Source organism: Trachemys scripta, chromosome 23, assembly GCF_013100865.1.
Source record: "Trachemys scripta elegans isolate TJP31775 chromosome 23, CAS_Tse_1.0, whole genome shotgun sequence".
Taxonomy (NCBI): Eukaryota; Metazoa; Chordata; order Testudines; family Emydidae; genus Trachemys; species Trachemys scripta.
The window spans coordinates 9842316-9865978 of NC_048320.1; the positions used below are offsets into that span (position 1 = coordinate 9842316).

At 50.6% G+C, this 23663-nt stretch overlaps 1 long non-coding RNA gene across 2 annotated transcripts; it reads left to right on the forward strand.

Annotated features, from left to right (window-relative positions):
- Positions 1 to 1360: 1360 nt before the first annotated feature.
- LOC117869290 lies at positions 1361 to 23040 on the forward strand. Of its 2 annotated transcripts, XR_004643801.1 has the most exons (5): positions 1361 to 1761; positions 4059 to 4221; positions 15791 to 15963; positions 19845 to 20053; positions 22892 to 23040. It is a non-coding gene; the product is annotated as an uncharacterized LOC117869290 (long non-coding RNA). The 2 variants fall into 2 exon arrangements; XR_004643800.1 differs by lacking the exons at positions 1361 to 1761; positions 4059 to 4221 and adding an exon at positions 15020 to 15159.
- Positions 23041 to 23663: the final 623 nt, after the last annotated feature.

Genomic DNA, 23663 nt, shown 5'->3' on the forward strand with positions numbered 1-23663 from the left:
TTGCAAATCAAAAGCAGCAAACCAGCTTCCTAAGGGGGCAGTAGAATTTTGTAGGCTGCTTTATCTGCGCATAAAACCAGTTGCGTGCTTCATCATTTCCACCAGGAACTTTGAAAGCGTCAGAACAAAGCGGTGGCATATCAGCTGTCCCTCCCCAGGCTGCTGTCCGGTCGGCGGCGTGTTAAAGGATGACGAATAGCAGGACGCTGCCCGCATGTCCATGCGGGAGCTCTAACTGCCCGCTGAGTTTCTGCCTTGCTGTTGTACGATGTTACACGAACATTTTAATTTGTCTCATGAAGCACGGCTGACAAATGGACGGATCTGTTTGTGAAAAGAGGATTGGCTACTGATGATTTACAACGAGGCTTATGCACACCAGCTCAGGAGTGTTTTAACATCATGGCCTAATGGTTATTAATTTGGCTGGAATTTACGGCAATGCCTTTAATCCTGATGGACTCATTGGGTATTTAATATAAAGATTCTAAGTGCTTCTGTGGGATTTTCTCCTAGAACTTGGCATTTAGCTAAAAGGCCCGTGTACGGCAGCTACTGTTTCGTTGGAGGCTTCTCTGTATTTTCTCCCGTTGGGCAATCATTGGGCCAGATTCTGTGCTGTGTCTCCAGAGAGATGGAACGCACAGAAGGCACAATCCAGGCAGGGTCAACGTGGCTTTATCCCACCTTTGCTGCCCAGATACCAGGCTGCTGCAGGGGCCAAAATGGTCCCTGGCATAACTTAGAGCAGCCCCCAACGGCTCCAACTTATGGCAACCTTTTCTGGGAAGCAATGCAGCTCAGAATCTCCTTAGCATTGAGGACTACGGTTACTGCCCCTCCTGCCCCAGTGCAGCCTCTACTCCTGGGCTTGTGAGGATGGCAGTGAAAAGTCAATTACGTCCGCTCTGCACTGCTCTGCTGAGTTCTACCCGATCGCATAATGCTCTTTGTGGCTCCGATCCACTGCTGGATCGGTGCGTAAGGGTAGACGTGGGGGTCCGGAATGGGTCTCATTGAATATTAGGGTACAAGAAGTCCGGGAGGGGTGTCTGAATTTTGAACGCAGACCACTCCCCCTAAATTGGCTCCAGGGATCTGTAAATCTGTCCCCCTCTTCGTTTGGCCTAGTTCACAGCAGTGTGTGGTTTTACTAAGGTTTTTAATTTCCTCTCCTTTTTGTGCTCTGAAAGTCATTTTTCTCCCCCCCTCCCCTCCAAGAGCCACCGAATCTCTCATATTCCAGGTTTGCTCTGGCCCTGTCTAATCGATCCCTGATCCAGGCCTTTTCCTCACACAGGTTGATTTTTTTTCCCCCCCTCCCTGGCAAGCCAAAGTTCAGCCATGTGTTTCTGTTTAGGGGAAGTTGGCCTGACAGTTCCAGCCCTCCTCCTCGGTGGGAAAGACTTTTTCCAAAGGCCTGGAAACGTGTGAAGGCTGCAATCTGACTCCTTTGGCTTCCACTTCCCGGCAGAAAAAGAACCGCCGGTGCCAACATTTCAACCCTCCCGGGGAGGCTGGAAATATTTAGGACTCCGTCCAAGGATCAATAAAAGAAAGAACAGGCCAGGATTGTTGGGCTCCTTCAAACAATAAATTCCCGGCCCTGGGGATTCAGCGACGGTGAGGAAGGCCGGTCCAGAAGGCCGATGTCGCCATGATTCTTGGGGCATCGCAGTCATGCTGGAGAATTCAGGCCCCGATGCCTTAGAAAGCCCATTGCTGCAGAAGGGAAGAGACAGGATGTTCAGTTAATGCTGGGTGAGTATGTGTTCCCTATGGACATCCAAGGGCAGTAGTCCCCGGTTCCTACTGAAAGGGGGTAATTAGGTTAACCTCAGGTATGGGATAGTTGTGGCTCTCTCAGGTGTTCACACATTGTTTAGCTGCATTAATGGAACGCCTAGTAGTTCCAGTCATGGGGCAGGCCCCCGCTGCGCTAGGCGCTGTACAAACACAAATAGTGCTTGTCCCAAGGGCTTACAATCTAAGTATAGCTGGAGACATCATCCTTGTGTGGGCTCAGAGAGCGAAACCCCTTCCAAGGAAGGAGAGGATGGGGCTGTGAGTAGCGTCTCCTCTCTGTATGGGGAATAATTCCCCACTCTTTGCTCTCTGACTTCAACTGTGGTGTTAGTGGATTGGGCTGGGAGTTGGCAGACCAGGGTCCTAGCTCTGCCACAGACTCGCTGTGTGACCTTGGGCAAGTCCCTTAATCTCTCCGTGCCTTCATTTCCCCCAGCTGTGTACTGGGGACGATACTCGCCCCTTGTAAAGCGAGTGGCTAGCCAGGGATTAATGAGCGCTATTGAGGTACTAAGCTGTGTGGGAGTTTCAGGGGACGCAGCTGCTCGTGTACTTGTGTCTCTGTGGCCTGGCCCATCTCTAGCTGCTGGAGACAGAGGAAGGTAAAGCAGAGCAGAGCATGAAATCCAGAAACACTCTTTCCCTGCTATTTCCACAGACACCCAGAGCAGTTGGCATGTACTGGGCCCCCAACTCTACCTTACCTGGCCCCCTGGATCTAGGATTGTCACCAGCAGTCTGCACCAGTCCCACCCTCCCCGTCACTCCAGAACTGGCTTCTTGATTGGAGATGTGTTGTGGCACAGTGATATCTGGACCAAGAAGAACTTGGCAGTCTAGGTCCAGCAGAGCCCCATCTTCCCTGGTGCTTCAGGTTGGCTAGCTCATTGGGGTGCTTGCTCTCGAGTTGGCATCTTGGCTTGGTCCCATCTTCCTGGCATTCTAGACTTGCCAGGCGCTGGGTGCATTCGCTGGGAAATAGCAATCAGAGCTGATGCCCTTTCCTTGGTTCGTCTCATTTGCCATAATTCTGTTATATTTGTCTAATGTTATGTTCACAGCATGATTAGGTAGTAGATGAAAACATACACCCTCTTGCTGGAAGACTGCCACGTAGCACAACTTTATTTCTTAGAATTCAGAATGATAGCACCCAAGAAACCAAAAACAGAGAGAGAGAAAACAGGCTGCTCCCTAAGACGGTGAGGGCACAACTCACCCCACCCCACCTTTCTTTAAACCTGTTTTTTTCCAAACTGAATCAGATGACCCAGTTCACATGGATTTTGTCAGAGCGCGGCAAGCAGGACCAGGAAATTCCTCACACGTATTGATGGTGTGTCACTGTTAACCAGTTTCCCAATAGGCCGCCTTTAGGAATTCATGTTTACCCAAAATGGGGGGCCGTGAGGCTCCTCCCAGCATCCGGTATGCTAAGGCCCCAGGACACTCAGGATCAGTAGCCTGGACTGACTCCATTGTTCCCCCTTTCCCAACTCCCCCAGCCCTGCTGTGTCCAGGCCCTAGTCATTCAGGGACTTACACCTCTCTTTCCAGGTCTCTGCGTAGCCCAAGGCCCTCGGTCATTCACTCAAGGAATTGGTCTGAGCTGGGATAACCCATGTTGGAATTTGATGGATGAAAGAAACAAATGGATGGTGATGATGATACATGGGAACCAAAGGACCCTTTGAAACTCCTTTGGCTTGCCAATTCATGTCCCGGTCTTCCCCTGTGACGGATGGAGAAGGGTGACCGAGTTATCTTTCTTCTGAGCTAGCAGCTTTATTCTTTTTCTCGGTGCAATCTGGAGCTCCTTAGCCAAAAGTGAATCCAGCTGCCAGGCAATTTCATCCATTTATCCCGTAGGATCACAGCTCTCTCTCTGTCACCAAACTTGACCACTGTCCAACAGCCCATCCCCACCCCAACCCCCTGGCTGCTCTCTGTCATTCCCCTGCATCTGTTTGTCTTCCGCCCCCCTCGATGTACAGGTTGTGTGTGGTGTGCACTTGGCCCAGCCCCCTTCGAAGTGCTTGGTTGTGTGTTTGGCTTCCCTTTCCCTTTTCTCTCCACACCCCCTGCCTACCCCCGTTGTGTGCATCTCTGGCTGACCCCCTTCCTCTCCGTCTGTGCTGGCTGAAACGAAGAACACGGGTCACCATCTGTGACTTCCTTTATGAGCCAAAATTGTTGGGGTTTGGCTTCTGTTACAGCTGGTCTAATGCAATCGCTTCCTCCCTGTCCAACAGAGACACCCTGGGAACGAGGAGGAGAAGAGAGGCTTTCCCCAAAACCTTTGAGGTATGGGGCCTGAACGGGTCTAGAGATTAGAATCCAGAATTGCATAATTCACCACCGGACCTCCTCCAGCGAGGAGATCTGCACCCACGGAGAAATTGACAGGAGTTGGAGGTGAGGCATTTTCAGTGCTTATTTCTGAGGCCTTGTCTACACTAAAAGAACAGGAGTACTTGTGGCACCTTAGAGACTAACAAATTTATTAGAGCATAAGCTTTCGTGGACTACAGCCCACTGCTACTCTGAAACTTGTCTACACTGGCGTTTTAGCCCAGACTGTAGCTGCTGCAATGGAGCAAACCCCTAGCGTAGGCCCAGTTTGCACTACCGAAAATTCTGCTGCACCGCTGCAAACTGTCTACACTAGGGCTTCGCCTGGGTGTGTCTTAAATCTTGCTGTGGGCGAGGCTGAAGGGTATATCTGTAGTGGAGTTGGAAGGTGTCAATTACTGCTCGGGTAGACCTACCCCTGCTAGCTGGGATTGAGCGGATGTGCTAAAAATAGCAGCCGACCCATGGCTAGCTGTCACAAGTACGTACCTAGGATCTTCAACAGGATTGTATTGAGGGTGACTCCTCCCTCCGGCCATTGCAGCTCTGTGGCTATTTATAGCACACTAACTCAGACACAGCTAGCGTGGGTATGTCTACCCGAGCTGGAACTTGTATCTTCCAGCTCCAGTCCAGACGTACCCTTCGGCCTGGCCTCCATCAAGTTTTAAGATACACCAATGCAAAGCCCTCGCGCAGAAAACTAGCGCGAGTATGGCCTCCCTCGCTGGCAATTACACATCCAGCTCCCGTGTAGACATACCTTAAGTGACGTGGTACCAGGAGCGCTGCCAGCTTTTTTGCCGCCCTAGGCGGTGGAAGGTCCCGCCCCCAAAATGCAGCCCCTGACAGAGGCGGTGGAAGGTCCCGCCCCGAAATACCGCTGGTGACCGGGGCGGCCGAAGATCCGGCCGCCGCGGTCGCCACCCCCCAAATGTTAGTGCTCTAGGCGACCGCCTAGGTCGCCTAATGGGTTGCGCCGGCCCTGCATGGTACCAGAGACAATCAAGACCTACTCTGATCTAATCACCGTGGACCCCAGGTGCACAAACCCCACCTATGATAATAGAAGCTAAGGAGAATGAGGAGGGAGATTAAGAGGAAGCAGAGGAAAGAGACACCCCTGAGAAATCCTTTAAAGGGCCAACTGCCATCAAAACCGTGTTGCTCCCTTGGCCAGCGCTCTGTGCACACAACTGGTAAACAGCTGCCGAGCCTCTCCCCAGAGGTGGTTGCACGTCACTGGTGCGCTTCTGAAGTTTACTGCCTTGTAAAGGCGTTCGGGGGCCCCTCCGGATGAAAGGCGCACTGTTAAATGCCAGCTCATTATCACTAATGTTGTTGTTAAGTTCCAAGTGAAACACTTAAGGCCCAGCGTCCTCTAATGACGGGATAATTAGAGAGGCGGCTCGGTTGCTGTAGTTTTACAAGGCTGTAATGAAGCTCTCACAGGGCTGGGCTCTCGCTTCAGGCGGGGTGAGGGAATTGGGTTCTTGCCAAGGAAATGGTGAACAGGAGCCATCTTACCCTGTCTATTATTATTATTATTATGCTGCAGCTGTAACAATGAGCATCATTAATAAGAATCCAGCTTCTTCTCCAACCCACCCCTTTTCCAACACCTCAGGAGTAACCACCTTGGTTTCATGGCCAACTGGGAGATGCGTGGAGGAGAATACATCGAAGGGCCACTTGCACTCTCCCTGCTGTGGTTTCAGCCTTTGCCTGGAGTTCAGAAACCCGCTGCAGTGCTGGGAAGAGGGTGGCCTTGGGGCGTAGCAGAGCGGAGATGGGGATGGGGCGACAGTGATGGGCTTTGCTCTTTCCTCCACTCTCTCCTCCTCCGCAAGTGGGGAATTGCGGAGCAAGAATCAGGGTTCAGCATAGCCCTTCCGTCCCCGCCACCCCCCAACATTAAATAAGTGGGCACAATTTGCTAGTCCATCCGCTGTGTCGAGCCAGCTGTAAAAACTCCCTGACACCAGCCAGTCTTCTGCTGACCTAGCGCTGCCAGCCAGTCTGCCGTGCAGCTTTGGAAACGTTTGGCCGTCTCTGCTGTCCGCCAGATGTTCTCATTCCAGGACACTTGGTTTCCAGCATTTGGTCCTGATGTCAGTGAGGGCTTCGAGGCTCGCTTCCCACTGGCAGGAAATTCACTGGCACGTCCACTCCAGCATGCGCCGGCGGTGCCAAGAATAATACATGAAGACCCCCAAATCTCATGACAGATAAAGGACTGTGGGAGGAAGGAGACTTAGAAATACTGTTAAATCTTGGATGGGGATATGGAAGAAGCAGGGAGGCTGGAGAGAGCAGCAGATATGGGAAAGAGACGGGACTGTCTGTCTCATGGGATCCACAGGCAGTGAGAGTTTGAGATATCCATCTTAAGTACTGATATGGCGCTCATCTGAGCACCTCACAATCGTTAATGCATTTATCCTTGCACAATCTCTGTGTGGCAGCCCAGTTATCCCCATTTTACAGTTAACCCAGTCACGGAGAGGCCAAGTGACTTGCCCAAGGGCATCCAGGAAGTCTGTGGTGGAGCTGGGAATCGAATCTGGGTTTCCCTAGTTCTAGGCTAGTGCTCCTAATCACCGGACCGTCCTTCCCCTCTTTAACCCGCTAAGGGATTGTGTCTTTGGGCCTAACACAAATGGCCAAATATGAGTGCTTGTGCCACACTGAAAAGGGAAGCTGTGGGATAGTGTAAAGGAAATTGAATGAGATGTCAAAGTACATTGTACAGATTGTATCAATCGCTGCTGATGAAAGAGGGATCGGATGTTTACATGGATAACCAGAAGAGTCGGAGTTAGAACCATTAATACTAACAAAAAGATGTTGGAAAAGAGAGAAACCTCAGGCTTTGGGTTTTAAAGCCGTCTCTAAACCAGTCTCTCAATCCTAATCTAAAATTAGGGTGAGGCCTTCCTGGGGGGCAGGTTATCCCACATTTGTCTTCTGCAGGATTCTTATACCTGCCTCTGAGCTGGCATCTGCTGATGGCCACTGTCAGAGACAGGGCGTGGATCTCATCCACTCTGGCAATTCCTCTGTACATCTCGAATTCACTAACAACCTCCATTTTAAACAAGATGTCAATCATTGCCTCTATTCCCAGAATTGCCTCCAGTTTGCCAGGGTCTAGGGACCCTGGTGCTGAATGTAGGTACCAGCATGTCATGGAGTGCACAGGGCCCTGGCAGTAACCTATCAGGAAGCAGGATTAGATGGGTCCTGCTGATAGGTCTGGAGATGAGATACCGCAGCAGGTGTGAACACCTGGTTTGAGATGGTACTGGGTATCTGGAGGTGGCACGCCAGACTAGCTGGTCTTGTGGTAGTATGGCAGAGCCAACTTCTGAGATAAGCTCTGGAGTTTACACAGATCTCTTCTTCGGGTCTGGGAAATGTCTTGCATGGGGAGCAGCTCCCAGTCCCAGCTGAAGACCCCGGCCACTGAAGTTCTGCATTTCCCTTTGTTTTAATTAATGAGGTTATTTGCATGGAAATGGCAGCCCCGCTGCTTCGGGGTGTCATCTGTTCCTGCTGCTTATTTCTCGCTTGAAGTAATAATCCTCACGTTCTGACATAGCCGTTTCCACTGCAACTAATTGTGATGGCACATAGACAAGTGTGTGTGTGTGTGTGTGTGTGTGTGTGTGTGTGTGAAATCAGCAGTAGGGGAGCTAATGAACTCCACACAAGGATCAAAGGTCCAGCTGTCCCAAATAGGAGGGGGAGAGGACAACAGAAAACATGATATGGAAGAAGAATTGATTCAGTTCAAAGTTTTCTCCATGTAACGTCATTGGTTCACTGAGAATAGTCTCCTTCCTCTGTTGCACAGTCCCTCCCTTCCCATGCTCTTGCCACTCGCAGCTTTCTTCAAGGCAGTGTTGTCTAGTGGTTCTAGCAGGAGTTTGGGAATCTGGAATCCTGCATTCTATTCTCAGTTGCTCTGTGATTTTAGGCATGTTCTCCGGTTTTAATATTAATGATTATAGAGCAGCTCAATTTGGGGGCGGGGGGGTGACCTATCCTCCAGGAATTTATCTAGTTCAAAAAAGAACCCTGTTATAGTCTTGGCCTTCACAACATCCTCTGGCAAGGAGTTCCACAGATTGACTGTGCATTGTACTTCCTTTTGTTTGTTTTAAACCTGCTGCCTATTAATTTCATTTGGTGGCCCCTAGTTCATGTATTATGAGAAGGAGTAAATAACATTTCCTTATTTACTTTCTTCACACCAGTCATGATTTTATAGACCTCTATCATATCCCCCGCCCCCCAGTCATCTCTTTTCCATGCTGAGAAGTCCCAGTCTTATTCATCTCTCCTCATACGGCAGCCATTCCATATCCCTAATCATTTTTGTTCCCCTTTTCTGAACCTTTTCCAAGTCCAATATATCTTTTTTGAGATGGGGCGACCACATCTGTACGCAGTATTCAAGATGTGGACGTACCATGCATTTATATAGAGGCGATATGATATTTTCTGTCTTATTATCTATCCCTTTCTTAATGATTCCCAACATTCTGTTCACTTTTTTGACTGCCCTGCACATTGAGTGGATGTTTTCAGAGAACTATCCACAATGACTCCAAGATCTCTTTCTTGAGGGGTAACAGCTAATTAAGACCCCATCATTTTATATGTATAGTTCGGATTATGTTTTCCAATGTGCATTACTTCGCATTTATCAACATTGAATTTCATCTGCCATTTTGTTGCCCAATCACCCAGTTTTGAGAAATCCTTCTGTAGCTCTTCGTAGTCTGCCTGGGACTTAACTATCTTGAGTAGTTTTGTATCATCTGCAAATTTAGCCACCTCACTGTTTACCCCTCTTTCCAGATCATTTATGAATATGTTAAATAGGACTGGACCCAGTACAGACCCATGGGGGACACCACTATTTACCTCTCTCCATTCTGAAAACTGACCATTTATTCCTACCCTTTGTTTCCTATCTTTTAACTAGTTACCAATCCATGAGAGAACCTTCCCTCTTATCCCATGACAGCTTACTTTGCTTAAGAGCCTTTGGTGAGGGACCTTGTCAAAGGCTTTCTGAAAATCTAAATACACTATATCCACTGGATCCCCCTTGTGCACATGCTTGTTGACCCCCTCAAAGAATTCCAGTAGATTGGTGAGGCATGATTTCCCTTTACAAAAAACATGTTGATTATTCTCCAACAAATTATGTGTCTGACAATTTTGTTCTTTACTATAGTTTCAACCAGTTCAGAAGTCAGGCTTACCAGCCCGTAATTGCCAGGATCACCTGAACAGCCCTTTTTAAAAATTGGCGTCACATTAACTATTCTCCAGTTATTTGGTACAGAAGCTAATTTAAATGATAGATTACAGATGACCGTTAGTAGTCCTGCAATTTCACATTTGAGTTCCTTCAGAACTCTTCGGTGAATACCATCTAATCCTGGTGACTTCTTATTGTTTAGTTTATCAATTTGTTCCAAAACCTCCTCTAATGACTCCTCAGTGTGGTGGGGAAGGGGAAAGATTTCATTTCACAGGAAATTTAGAAATTGTGAAATTTCCCAGAAAACAGGAAACCCAGTTCCCGTCCAGCTCTGCCAGGAGTTCCTGGATCCAGAACCTTTTTGCTTAGTCCACAAGGCCCCTCCACATCTCAGAAGTAAGCAAGGATACTTATTACCTGACAATGTGATTGCAAGTCTTGATCTCTGAGAAGCTCTTTGAGATCCTTGTGTAAAAGTGGCTGTGGATAATTATTAATGTCTATGGGCTGAGATGTTCAAAGGGTCTTAAGGGAACGAGGCACCCAGCGCCGCTGAACATCAATGGGAGTTGGGGGCCCAAAAACCGTTCAGCTCATATGCAGTGAAAGGCCCCCTACCTCAGTGTAATGTTGTCCCTTTGGCCCGAGCAATTAGCTAATATTTGGGGCCTTGCAAGGTTGTTTCAGCTAGTGACATGAATCTGATGTATTCTTGGTGTAATCTATTTACAAAAAAATGTACATAAATCCTGTTTCCCCTAACATACCAGGGAGGCAGTTTCCTTGCTCCCAAGTCTGCCACTCCCATGAGCTCTGTGCCCAAGAAGTGCCATCTCTCTGCTTCACTCTTACAACCTCTCCTGGGTTTCTGCCTCCAACAGACACTACTGGCAGGGCCAGGGAAAGCCCTGTTAATCTACCATTGTCTGCAGCCGTTTTTACCACATAAAGGGCAGCGGCGTATTATCGCCTAGGCGGACAAGGCCTAGGCCTAGGGGGGCAAATTTGCAGGGGCAGCAAATTTAAGCACCCACGGAGAAGATCCCCGCCCCGCCCCCCCCTCCAGCTTGCCTCTGCCTCCTTCGCGAGCGTGCTGCTGCGTCCTGTTTCTCTCCCCTCCCTCCCAGCGCTTGGGCCGCGAAACAGCTGTTTCGCGGGGCAGGGAGGGGGGAGGAGGGGGAACACGGTATGCTGGGGGAAGAGGCGGGGCGAGGGTGGGGATTTGGGGAAGGGATCCAATAGGAGGGGGGTGGAGTTGGGGCAGGGACTTTGGGGAAGGGGTTGGAATGGGGGCGGGAAAGGGTGGAGTCGGGGCGGGGCCAGGGGCGGGCGGGGCGGCAATTATTTCAGGGCCTAGGGGTGGCAAAATCATTAATCCACCACTGATAAAGGGGCCTGAAAGAAAGGGCTTGGTCACTGAATGGCTGGCTTTAACGAGGTCTGTGGTTGTCCTTGGATCCAAGACTCCTCTGATGGCAGCCCTTAGTACCTTTTAGCATAACAAAAATAAGCATCTCTCTTTACCTCCTCTCCTGTACTCCTCTTCCTCTGGTACCATTCCCACCTCTCCACCGACCCCACGACACACAAACCCACTGCCTTTTCCTTCAAGAATCGCCCTCCTTTGCTTTTTCTTTCACTTCTTACTGACAGGTTTTGGAGGTCAGCCCTCTGAATACTCATATTTGTAGATCCCAAGGCCAGCAGGGACCCCTGTGATCACCTCGTCTGACCACCCGTGCCACACAAGCCAGAGGACATCCCACAGCAGCAGAATCCCTAGAGCAGAGCTTTCAAAAAACAACAACCCACGGTTGGTGGTGGAGAATCCACCATAACCCTTGTAAATTGTTCCAGTGCTTAATTCCTCTCACTGTTAAAAACGTACACAGTCTGAATTTTTCTAGCTTCAACTTCCAGCCACTGAAGAGCCCATTATTAAATAGTTGTTCCTCGTATAGGTACTTAGACTGTGACCATATCACCCCTGAACCTTCTCTTTGCTAGGCTAAATAGATTGAGCTCCTTGCGTCTATCACCATAAGGCAGGTTTTCGAATCCTTTAATCCTTCTCGTGGTTCTTCCCTGAACCCTCGTCAATTTATCAACATCCTCCTTGAATTGCAAGCCCCAGAACGGACGCAGGGTTCCAGCCATCATAGCGAATGACTGAGTTTTCCAAAAAAGATTAGCGACGGAGAGTGCTCCAATTTTGAGGGCCCAACTTCCACCACCTTTAAAGGGATGGATGCTCAGACCTTCTGAAAACCAGGCCTCTTTAAGAGGACCTCAGCAGGCCCCCAACATCATGAGTCAATTTTGACCGTGGATTACGACTCCCTGTCTCAGACAGGGTTATGCATGGGAATGCGGCACTGAGCAGTGAGGATATTGTGAGCTGCATTTCCCCTACACCTGGTCTGGTCTCAGTTGCCCCTGGGGAGACCTGAATCCCATCTGACGGTTCTTTTCCTGCTTATGAAGCAGTGTGATCTCATGGTCGCTGGGCGTCAGCTGTCACTGGCTGTCTTGCAAGATGCCAAAATTCTATCCCCAGCCCCAGCTTTGCTGTCTTGTCTTTATCAGCCTGGCGCTTTCCCCTCAGTCTACAGCCTCCCACGCCATGTTACTGGCTCAAGGCTGTCAGCTAGCCTGAGCCATGCTGCTGGTGCGATGACAGTGGCAGGCCTTTCAAAACATGGGTGGTCTCGCCAGGATTGTTGCTGGCTATCAAACAGGGCCTGCTTGTCTGAGCTGGTCTCGTTAGAGCTCCCAGCAGGCTTCCTACAAACCACAGATCTGTCCTGAACCCTTTAAAAATCCCATCAGATGGGAACCGGGGAGGATCTGTGTGAGGGAAGGCCGGGCTCATGTGACAATCTGCCAGGCAATCAACCTGGGAAATCGCAGCCATTTCCAACAGGAAATGGAAAAATTCAGGCAGGTGTCAGTTCTGGAAGGAAAATGCAAAACCTTTAATGCTGCACAGTGCTGTCAGGCCAGGATCCATATAATAACATATGGATGCTTCTTTCCCATACCCCCTATACTGAAGGAGGCTGTGTGGGCTGTTGCAAGGGCACCGGACTGGGAACTAGGAGAGCTGGGTGCTATCACCCGCTCTGCCACTGACCTGCTGTGTGACCCTGGGCAAGTCACTTCTACTCTCCGTGCCTCTGTTTCCCCTCCCAACCTTTGTCGTGACTCTCCAGGGACAGGGCTGGTCTCTCACTGTGTCTTTGTGAAGCGCCTGGCACAATGGCCCTCTGCCGCGGTTTAAAGGTGCTACTATAATACAAATACTCTCTGCAGTGCCTCCTTTATACAGCACTATTCTAGACTCTAGCTACGATTCTACTTACAACCCGCCCCACTCCCCCGCTAGTGTGCATACACTGATGCCCAGCCATGGGCAGGGACACCCTCTTTACAGGGGAGGAGACAGGCTTCAGGCATTGAAGATTGGGTTGGGATCCAGCGTCAATTCCTGGCTCTGCCACCGACTTTCTTTGTAACCTTGGGCACATCATTTAATCTCTCTCTACCTTGGGTCGCCATCGGTAAGCTGGGGATATACTGGCTGTCTCTCGTTAGATTGTAAGTTCTTAGGAGGCAGGGACTGTGTGTCTGTGCCTGTAGGCGGAAAAAGGGATGTATGTAGCATGTGATGGGGCATGCCCAGCCCACACTGGCCAGGAACAGGGTAATGATCAGCTATCGCTGCAGTAAGTGTCAGTTTTGGATGGAGGGGTTCAATTGGGAGCGGGGAGGGGGGTGGAGAGCCCAGCTCAGCTGGGAGCTGGCTGGCTGGGAGGGGGAGCAGCCCGCCAGCTCCCTCTCTGTGAGAGGAGCTGGGAGCAGGCACTGACTGCAGACTGGGGCCTGCCAGAGCCTCCCAGAGGAAAGACAGGCGTGACGTGGGGCTGTTGGTTTGATTTGCTCCCAGTGACTTTGCCTATTGTTGCTGAGTAAGGACAGGAACAGCCAGATAAACACCCGCTGGCTTTTAAACCCAACCGGGAATGCAGCTCGCAACAACCATCACGCAGCCCTGTCTGTACAGGGCCTTGGTATCCATGTACACCCGACACCCGTGCATCTCAGCCCACACGCATGTCGTCCTCCTTCCTCCAGCATTTCCCTCCCACGCTGATGCACGTGGCCCACTTCCATTTCACCCAGGCTGCATCAGAGCCCCCTTCCCCCACATTCAGACTCTGGGATGGAGACTTTATAGGTTCTCGTACAACGCTTTCTCCTTCTGGATGTCGTCCTGGGCTATTTTGCAATGATTTCTTGCTTTCATTTGCTCGCTGGCTCCAACGATTGTGTTTACTAAATGTATTCTAATGTAGTCACCTTTCACCTCCCGACTAGACGCCTATTGATCCAGTATAGATCCCAACGAAAGGCTGTTATGAAAACAAACGCGCCCCGGCTCTATCAGCACCGTCAACAGCTTCACTGGAGAGAACGGGATCTGCGAATGGAGGCTTCTGGGATGGCAGCTAGCAGCAGAGGGCACTCTTGCCAACCTTTAGTGTTCTGTTCATAGCATACACCCAGAGAAGCTGGATAAAAATCTAAAATACTCTTGCTGGAAGCCTGCAATGCAACATGACTGTCAATCTTGGAATTCAGAATGACCCTCAAGAACCCCAAAACAGAGAGAGACAAAGCAGGCTGCTCCCTCAGGCCCAACTCAGCCCACCTTACTCTAGGTTGGCTCTCTGCAGACTGGTTGCACAGGGCCCAGATCACACAACCCTTAGCGTTCGAGCAGGACCAGGAAATGTGATGTCTTGTAATTTTAAGACAGCTTTCAGTGTACCATGACTAGCTGCTCAGTCGGAAAGGAATCACAAAGGCTGAAGTACGAGGGATGGAAATGCCTTCTTTTTGCCGGCTTGATCACCGTGGGAGAGCAGCCCCGAGGGCTGAGAGTACAAAGGATGGCCATGCTCCCTGGGGTCAATACAAGACATGCTGAGACGGATTAATAAAATGTCTTAAGCACCCGAGTAACCAAAGAAAATTGTCTTATTCTCAGAGCCTGTGACTCTAGAGATCTGGGTTCAATTCCCAGCTCTGCCACAGACTTCCTGTGTCACTCTGGGCAAGTCACTTAATCCCCCCCGTGCCTCAGTTTCCCCCTCATCTGTAATATAAGGCTGATAACACCAAAGAGTGATGGTACCAAAGGACACATTCAGCAGTGGTTGTGAAGGACTCAGATGATGCAGTGGTGGGCGAGGAATAAGTATAGAGAGAGAGAGAGCAAGTACTGAAAGGACCACGCTGCAGAAGCGTGCTGCAGAATGTGAAAGTGGACGACAGGAAAAGACTGTGGGTGGAGTAACGCCTCACCCAGGTCACTGAAGAAGCCACTCGGGGGCTGTTGGAAGGCAGGGCCTGCCAGTTCCTGACATATACCGTATGTTACTTGCACCCTCCGGTGTCCAACTCTGCTTGGGTGGGAGGGCTGTTTCAGTGCCATAAAACACTCTGCTTTCTGACAGCTGTTTCCTGCCAGAGCTGCAGTTGGTGAGGAAGAGGGGATCAGTTTTCGATGGGAGACCCCTTGCACGTTTTTAGACTGGAGAGCTTCCATTGGTCCAGTGGAAGGAGCCTCCGGAAAATACAGCAGGGGTCAGGGGCCAAGTGGAGCTACTGGACAAAGCGACTGCACCCAGGATACTGCAGTGTCTCTTGCTGCCTGGAGGGTGGGTCCCTGCTCCAAGCCGGAGTGGGCACGTGCAGGGGAGATTTATCAATGGGGTCGTTTGCGATTCTAAGGTCCTGGGAAAACCGAGCAAGTGCCCCTTGCTGCCTTATGCACAGCCCCTACTGCTCCCACACATTCACCGACGATGCACGCACTGCAAACTGCAAACACCTGACGACACACACAGTGCTGACCTTTCCAAAGCAACCTGGCAGATCACCTAGGTGAATACGCCGCTGAGCCAGCCTGCCAGAGCTGGAGTTACTTTGTACTCCTTAAATAGCCATTCAGATGCACAGGTTCAGGTTGGGCCCTGTAGATCAGCATCTGAACAGGTGTGCACGGCTGGCTCGTGTAGGGGATGGGAGACACAAGAAGACTGGCCCTGCTCTTGGGAGCAAGGTGTGGTGGGGCACCAGTCGAAGGGATAAGAAAGGGGGCAACTTTCTCCAGCTCAACTTGTGCTATAGTGAATTCTACAGCCGTGGCCCCTCCATGGACAGTGCATCCTCCCCACCCCTGCCGACGACTGTATGTGGCCGGAATCTTTGGATAAAGTGCTGCAAGAAAGGGCAGGAAGTAGCCATCAATCGCTTTTTATTTAACCTCTCCTCCCCTTCTCTCCCCAGCATCTCTCCCAGAGGCAATGGAGAGGTAACCCACAGGAGAAAGAAGGCTCCTGGAATATGCTGCGTGGCTGCCAAACATCAACATGTGCGACCATAAAACGCAGCCCCGGGAAGCGGAATGCGATAATCTCGGACCTGAAATTGTGAGCCATGGGAGGTGAGAGATGGAAGAGGTAAGAACCGAGATGTACCAGCTGCTTCTCCCCAGGTGTCCTCCTCATGGCACTGGGAAAGGGCCCTCTCTTGGGGTGTTAAGAATGATGTCATGTCTAGGCTCCTTACTGTCTGTGGGGCAAGTAGGAGGGGATTCTTCCTGGAGGTTGTCGTATCCTAATTCCTTCCCCCTTCTCCCTCCCTTGCCCCCCCCCCCATACAAAGCCTCACTCAACCTCCTGCCACACAGCTGGGCTGCAGCCCTGGGAGATCAGAGCACATAAAATCCCTTTCCAGAACGAATCTGAGGGGCTTTAATCTCTTGGCTCTTTCTCTGAGCTGCATCAGATACTTGACACATTTAAACCCTGTGACCCTCAGCCCCGCTCTGGTCTCCTCTCTTTAGCAGTTCCGAATGGAACAAAAGGGTGGATGTTAAAGGGAGGCCAGATAGGACCACTGAGCAACTTGGGGCTTACAAGGAATGGTGTATGGAGAGCACAGTAATGCTTCAGCAGAGGAAGGGGATTGGAGAAATCTCTCTCTCTGGTCTAAGAATCTGTCTCCCTCGGCTGATGTTTTGAGTGACTTGGTGGTTGAGCCCAGCTGCAGAAGAGCGTGTGATGGGCCATCTCCGCTCTCCCCTGCCCAGCAGAGGCTGTTGTAGTGACCTGGTGCCTCTGGAGACAGAGGGGTTCACAGGAGAACTTAACCTTCCATGAAAAGCATCAATGTATGTGGAAAAAATATGCAGGGCTGCTAACAGCTAACGGCTCCCTGGAGATCAGTGTGAGCCCCTAAAGGGCAGCTGGCCAGGGGTTTATCCCCACAACTACTTAAAAATCAAACATTTCTATTTTTTTGCGGGAGGGAGCCTTTCTGGGTGAAGTTTAATGCTGGTGAATATGAACCTGCTGGTGGGAATCGTGCCAGGTGGAGATTAGAAAGGGGCCATGTCACAGGCTTCTTCTGTTCCTCAGATGCTACACTTCACTGTTGCCTGGTAGCGTCCCGGGCTGTTGTTTCAATCCTTCGCCCTTAGGCAACCTAGCTAGTGCCCCTCCATCCTGACCTGCAGCCACCGCGTTCTGTCTCGGGCTGGGCAGAAGAAAGCGGCGATGCCTTCAAAGCGGCAGGAAAGGAGGGTTGAGCAGTGGCATTCCTGCTTGGACTAGAAGTGGGGAGCGAGAAGCAGCAAGAGTGGAGGGAAAGGAGAGGCAGTGAGTGATAAAGCCAAGAGAGGATCAAAGACCCGGACAAGAGAGGCGGGACCGAGGAGGATTTTAGTGACACCAAAGAAGGGACAGGACTTCACGAGGGACAGACGATGCGGGGAGAAGGAGAGAGCTGGAAGTGGACAGTTGGCGACAGAGAAGGGCAGCTTGGGATGAGGAGAAGAGTTTTCCGGTTTTGAAGAGCGGGTGGCAGCCTGTCTGGCATGCCAGGCTGGAGAGCAAGTGGCAGGTGGGCGCTGTAGATAACGCGCTGGGAGCCAGAGCTAAATGGGAAGAGTTGTAGGTAGGGTTGGCAGGGACTGGAGGTGCAAAGGTCTATCCGGAAAGGTGTGAATGGAGAGAAGAGATTGATCGTAAAGTGAAGGATCTCAGCAGAGTTTGAGCAAGAGCGGAGGGAGCGAATGCTGTGGGTTAGTGGCACAGAGGAAGCAATGGGGCCAGACTGCATATGACCAGGAGAAATAGATTCGGTGTCCGTTTCCACATTATTTCAGCTAGGAATCCTTCTCCAGCCTTTCTGACCCTGCACCCCTAGGGTGACCAGACAGCAACTGTGAAAAAACAGGACAGGGGGTGGGGAGTAATAGGCGCCTATATAAGAAAAAAAAAAAAAAAAACCCAAACAGGACTGCCCCTATAAAAACGGGACATCTGGTCACCCTATGCACGCCTGCTGTCCCTCTCCCACCCTATTCCCTTCCAGCCAGCCTCTTTTCTGACCTGCAGTGACCCTGGTCAGGGCTGGTGGAAAAAATTTCCATCAACCCTTTTAATTTTTTTTAACGGAAAATTGGATTTTCAACTGAACGGAAAATGGTCGCGGAAAGTGCCTGCTTTTACTGAGAGAAATCCAAACACTTTTTGTTGGGAAACTGAAAATTAGCGTCTGAAGGGCACCGAAATGACCGTGTTTTTCATTGCCAAAAATGGAGGGAAAAAAAGATAGTTTTCAACAACATTTTTCGGGAGGGGGGGGGTTGCAAACACCCTCCCCTCCCCCCCCCCCCCCACTTTTCCAACCTGCTCTGTTTAGGTCAAACCTGGGCCTTGCCTGAATGGAGCCTGAGAATTGCCCATTGCTGTGCAGGGATTTTGACATGGATGACAAAGGGCAACTGCAGACTCGACGGAGCCCATCACGCTCTTGCTAGCCAAGTTCAATGTGTCTTATCTGGGGGACGCTTCCTGGATCAGCCTGGGGTAAGCGTCAAACTTGAAACACCCAAGCCCCAGCTGGCTTTGTGTTTACCCCAAACTTGGGCTGGAAAGACCTAGCACTGCTCTTCTGCCTTCAGCCCCTAACTAAGCTCGGAGCAGACACTGGGAGGAGATGACCAGATGGCACAACCGCCAGGGGGACGCTTGAAGCTGGATCTTGGGGGGGTGGGAAAGCAGATAGTTACAAACATTCAGTGAATCCCAACAGCCCCAGGGCAGAGGCAGCGGGTCTACAGCAGGGAGGATGTGCGATCACTGCCTTGCACGGTTCTTCAAACCTCGAGGGAAAGGGCGGCCAAGTGGCCTGAGACTTGACAGACCCTGGTTCTATCAACTTCTCTCTCACAAGCTTCCTTGGGCAAGTCGCTTAGTCTCCCAGTGTCCCAATTCTTATCCCTCTGCCTATCCAGATCTGACCCAGGGCAGAGGCTCTTTGTCCTGTGTTTAGCGGCGGCTCTAAGCACCAGCGCAGCAAGCGCGTGCCTGGGGCGGCAAGCAGCGGGGGGCGGCCTGCCAGTCGCCGTGAGGGCGGCAGTCAGGCTGCCTTTGGCAGCATGCCTGTGGGAGGTCTGCCGGTCCCGTGGTTTCGGCGGCAATTCGGCGGCGGGGACGCCGAAGGCGCGGGACCGGTGGACCGCCCGCAGGCATGCCACCGAATCAGCGTGACCAGCGGACCGCCCGCAGGCGTGCCGCCGAAAGCCGCCTGCCTGCCGTGCTTGGGGTGGCGAAAAACATAGAGCCGCCCCTGCCTGTGTTTGTACAGTGCAAGCACAGAGGGGGGCTGGTTCATATCTGGGGCCCGTAGGTGTGGCTACAATCCAAATAAATAACAATCAAAGTGGCGGTGCTGCGTTCGCATTTGCTCCCCGTTCTCCGCTATCCCCTGCAGTCGCTGTGGGGAGCTGAGAGAGCCACGCTCCTCGGGGACCAACGGCATCCCTCGGCTTCCAGCACTGGAGAAAGCCAGGTGTCAACCCAGCTTAATTTGTTTTAAATTAATTTGCAGAGGAGGGAGCCGGAGGAGGCTGAAAGGTGAAAGGGGCTTTTCCTGGAGCCTTGCCAACTGGGAAATATCCTTCGCAATTTCTTTGTGAAAGCTCTGGTGGCTTCCTGGGGAGGGAGACCCAAGTTCTATTCAATTAGGAGTAATAAAGCCATGTTTTCCTGCCTCCTAATCCCCAACAAGGTAGGGAATTTACATGGGCAATCGGTTTAACCCACTGCTTGATCAGTTAATCCATCTCCCAGCCTCATCGCCAGCCCCTCTGAAGCACGGTTTTGCTTTCACGGCACACAGGAGCGGAAAGTTTCAGGTTAGAAGTCCTAGGCTTACATTTAACCACGGGGCAGGCTTTACGGTGAAACTTGCCCACCAAAGTAGCCTGAGTTGGATTTTCTGCCGTGCAAGTGTTCAGTCCCTGATCATACATCTGCGACCTTTCTTCCAGAGAGAGCTCTTTCCAGGGTGAAAAGAAGCACCATTCATCAATTCCAAGACCAGCAGGGACCCCGTGATCATCCAGTCTAATCTCCTGCGTAACACTGGCCAGAGAACTTCCTCAGAACAATCCCTGTTTGAATCAGTGCCGATCTTTCCCAAAACTGTCCAATCTTGATTTAAAAACGGCTAGTGATGGAGAATCTGCCACAGCCCTTGGTAAGTTGTTCTAGTGGTTAGTTACTCGCCCTCGCTGTTAAAAATTGACACCTTATTTCTAGTCTGAGTTTGTCTAGCTTCAACTTCTAGCTTTTGGATCCTGTTAGATCTTTGCCTGCTCGACTGAACTATTTGTAGGTGGTTATGAACTGGAATCAAGTCACTCTTTAATCTTCTCCCCCCCCTCCCCCAGCTAAATAGAGCGAGTTCCTTGAGTCTTTCACAAATAAGGCACCATTGTAGGCAGAAAGCATCAGCTGGGAAAGGTCAGTCCAGTCCTGGGTGGACTGAATCCAGGGTGAGACGTGATTAGTTCTTGGGTTCGGATCCTGGCTCCGCCACAACGTCCTGTGTTCTCCGAATCATGTCGCTGCTCTGTGCCTCAGTTTCCCTATCTGGAAAAGGGCGCTAATGCTACTTCCCTACCTTATCTGTTAATGTTTGTGCACCGCTTGGGAAATACAGCATGTCCTACAAATGCTAAGGATTATTTTGTAACAGATCCATGCCCATCTAGAACATCACAGCTGTCCCTATACTGTATGGTGTGAACATCCTTACAGCAAGGTAGATGGGACCCATATCCTCCTGCTCTACGAAGCACAAGCCCCCACTACACCTGAATTTAAAAGTGACTCTCCATTATCTATGAGCTGTATAGGGCCTATGATACACCACAGAGGAGTTCCGATTCTGATCAGTAGAAGACCGCACTAGCCAATTAGTTACAACACAGGTGCCAAGGGGTGGTGACACTTGTTGAATTTCCCACACTCGCATGCCATGCTATGTAAGTGAGGCACAAGATGGGAAGAAACACAGTAAAAGAACTAAAAAAGAGCCACCGTGGCTTAACAACCATGTACAAGAAGCAGTGAGAGATAAAAAGACTTCCTTTAAAAAGTGGAAGTCAAATCCTAGTGAGGCAAATAGAAAGGAGCATAAACGCTGCCAAATTAAGTACAAGAATGTAATAAGAAAAGCCAAAGAGGAGTTTGAAGAACGGCTAGCCAAAAACTCCAAAGGTAATAACAAAATGGTTTTTAAGTACATCAGAAGCAGGAAGCCGGCTAACAACCAGTGGGGCCCCTTGATGATCGAGATACAAAAGGAGCGCTTAAAGACGATAAAGTCATTGCGGAGAAACTAAATGGCTTCTTTGCTTCAGTCTTCACGGCTGAGGAGGTCAGGGAGATTCCCAAACCTGAGCTGGCTTTTGTAGGTGGCAAATCTGAGGAACTGTCACGGATTGAAGTGTCACTAGAGGAGGGTTTGGAATTAATTGATAAACTTAACATTAACAAGTCACCGGGACCAGATGGCATTCACCCAAGAGTTCTGAAAGAACTCAAATGTGAAGTTGCGGAACTATTAACTAAGGTTTGTAACCTCTCCTTTAAACCGGCTTCTGTACCCAATGACTGGAAGTTAGCTAATGTAACGCCAATATTTAAAAAGGGCTCTAGAGGTGATCCCGGTAAGTCTAATGTCGGTACCGGGCAAATTAATCGAAACAATAGTTAAGAATAAAATTGTCAGACACATAGAAAAACATAAACTGTTGAGCAATGGTCAACATGGTTTCTGTAAGGGGAAATCGTGTCTCACTAATCTATTAGAGTACTTTGAAGGGGTCAGCAAACATGTGGACAAGGGGGATCCAGTGGACACAGTGTACTTAGATTTCCAGAAAGCCTTTGACAAGGTCCCTCACCAAAGGCTCTTAAGTAAAGTAAGTTGTCATGGGATAAAAGGGAAGGTCCTTTCATGGATTGAGAATTGGTTAAAAGACGGGGAACAAAGGGTAGGAATTAATGGTAAATTCTCAGAATGGAGAGGGGTAACTAGTGGTGTTCCCCAAGGGTCGGTCCTCGGACCAATCCTATTCAACTTATTCATAAATGATCTGGAGAAAGGGGTAAATAGTGAGGTGGCAAAGTTTGCAGATGATACTAAACTGCTCAAGATAGTTAAGACCAAAGCAGACTGTGATGAACTTCAAAAAGATCTCACAAAACTAAGTGATTGGGCAACAAAATGGCAAAATGATAGCAGATCAGGCAGTGGGGAATTGTTGGTACCGGTCTCTGCGGTGCAGCCACAGCCCTCCCCCTCCTCCACCCCCCCAGGGCTGTGCAGGGAGGCGAGAAACATCCAGCAGTCTCAGTGCAGGGATCCCCTCGTGCTCACGCGTGAAACAAGTGCTGCCTTATTTCAAAGGAGCTGGGGGTGGGAATGGAAGCGTTGCAGGTGGGAAATAGGCCTTGCTGGGCTCCGGAGAAGGAGTGAGAATGAGATGGGAGAAAAGGGATTTCTCAGCTGCCGGGGCGTCCCGGGGGGAGATGATTTCTTGTTTGACAAGCACAGACCAGCTTGTCAGGAACGGAGGGAGAGGTGTGAGATGATGTGAGCTGAGGGCCGGGTGGAGAGGGCCGCTGGCCTGATTGGTGGAGCACTGCTTCATCCCCTGGGCCGTAAACAAGGGAGTCTCTGGGATCCATCCACACAGCTGCTTTGATACTGGGCTGTGACCTCAGGGCTGGGGTTCAGAAATTCCCATCTGCTTTAGCCCATGGACAGTAGAAATAAAAGGAGCCTGCCAGTCCCTAGTATCACACAGATCCGGGTTCAACAGAGCCCTGGGGTGGACAACAGGGGTCCTGGATTGAGCCAGTGCCCAGCTCCTATTCGCAGAGTTCCCCTGACTCATCACCCTCTGCAGCGTCCCCCCGTCGCTGTCATTGACATGAAACGTTGCATGACCATCCCTGCTGGTTCCGAGCCCGAGAGCAGAGATCGCCATCTGTTCCGTCCTCTCCACTGGTCTCTGTTCTTTAGGGCCTTTGCCATGATCACCTCTCTACCAGATCACTAACCCCTGTCTGGCGCTGATCTCTCCATCTCCTTCACCACGCCATCCGGCCTGCCCCCACCCCCACCGTCGTCATCTTTGCAGCCCTATGCCAACACATCACGAAGCAACCTCTTGGTTCGCCTTAAACAAAGGAGTGATTTCCAGGGAGGGGGAGAGAGCTAGCCAGCCTGGATGCTGCTCTGCCACGCCTCTTCTCAGCATTGCTTTGTCTCTAAAGGAGTTAATGAAACGCAGGTGCAGGCTAGAACATGAATTGCAACAGTGCACTTGTGTCTGTTTCCAGGCACCAGGTGTTCTAGTTAATCCATGTGCCACAGACTTGTATAATTAACTCTTCAGCTGCTGAATAAAAAATACAGTGCAAAGGACGTATCGCTCTATCGCATGTTTAATTCCCACCCGTACCATTTGCCCACTGCGGTGTGCAATCATTTATACCCATGCAAAATGGCTATAACATGTCCCAGTCCAACCTGGTGGCGTTTTGCGCTGGCGCAAAGACTACACAAGCGTGGCGTCTCTTTCCTTCATCGTCCCTCGCCGACTGTCGCCATCAGCATCCATGTGTCTGTCGCTCTTGCTGTCCTCTAATGCATGGTGCAAATGCTGCCCGGTGGGGATGCTACGTCTGTGGGGTCCGCCTTTAATCTGCCACTCAGCACATCGGCGCTCTCCACTTTGAAAGAGGCCCAGGCTTCCCGAGGAGGTCAGCACAGAATAATTATGGGGAGGATG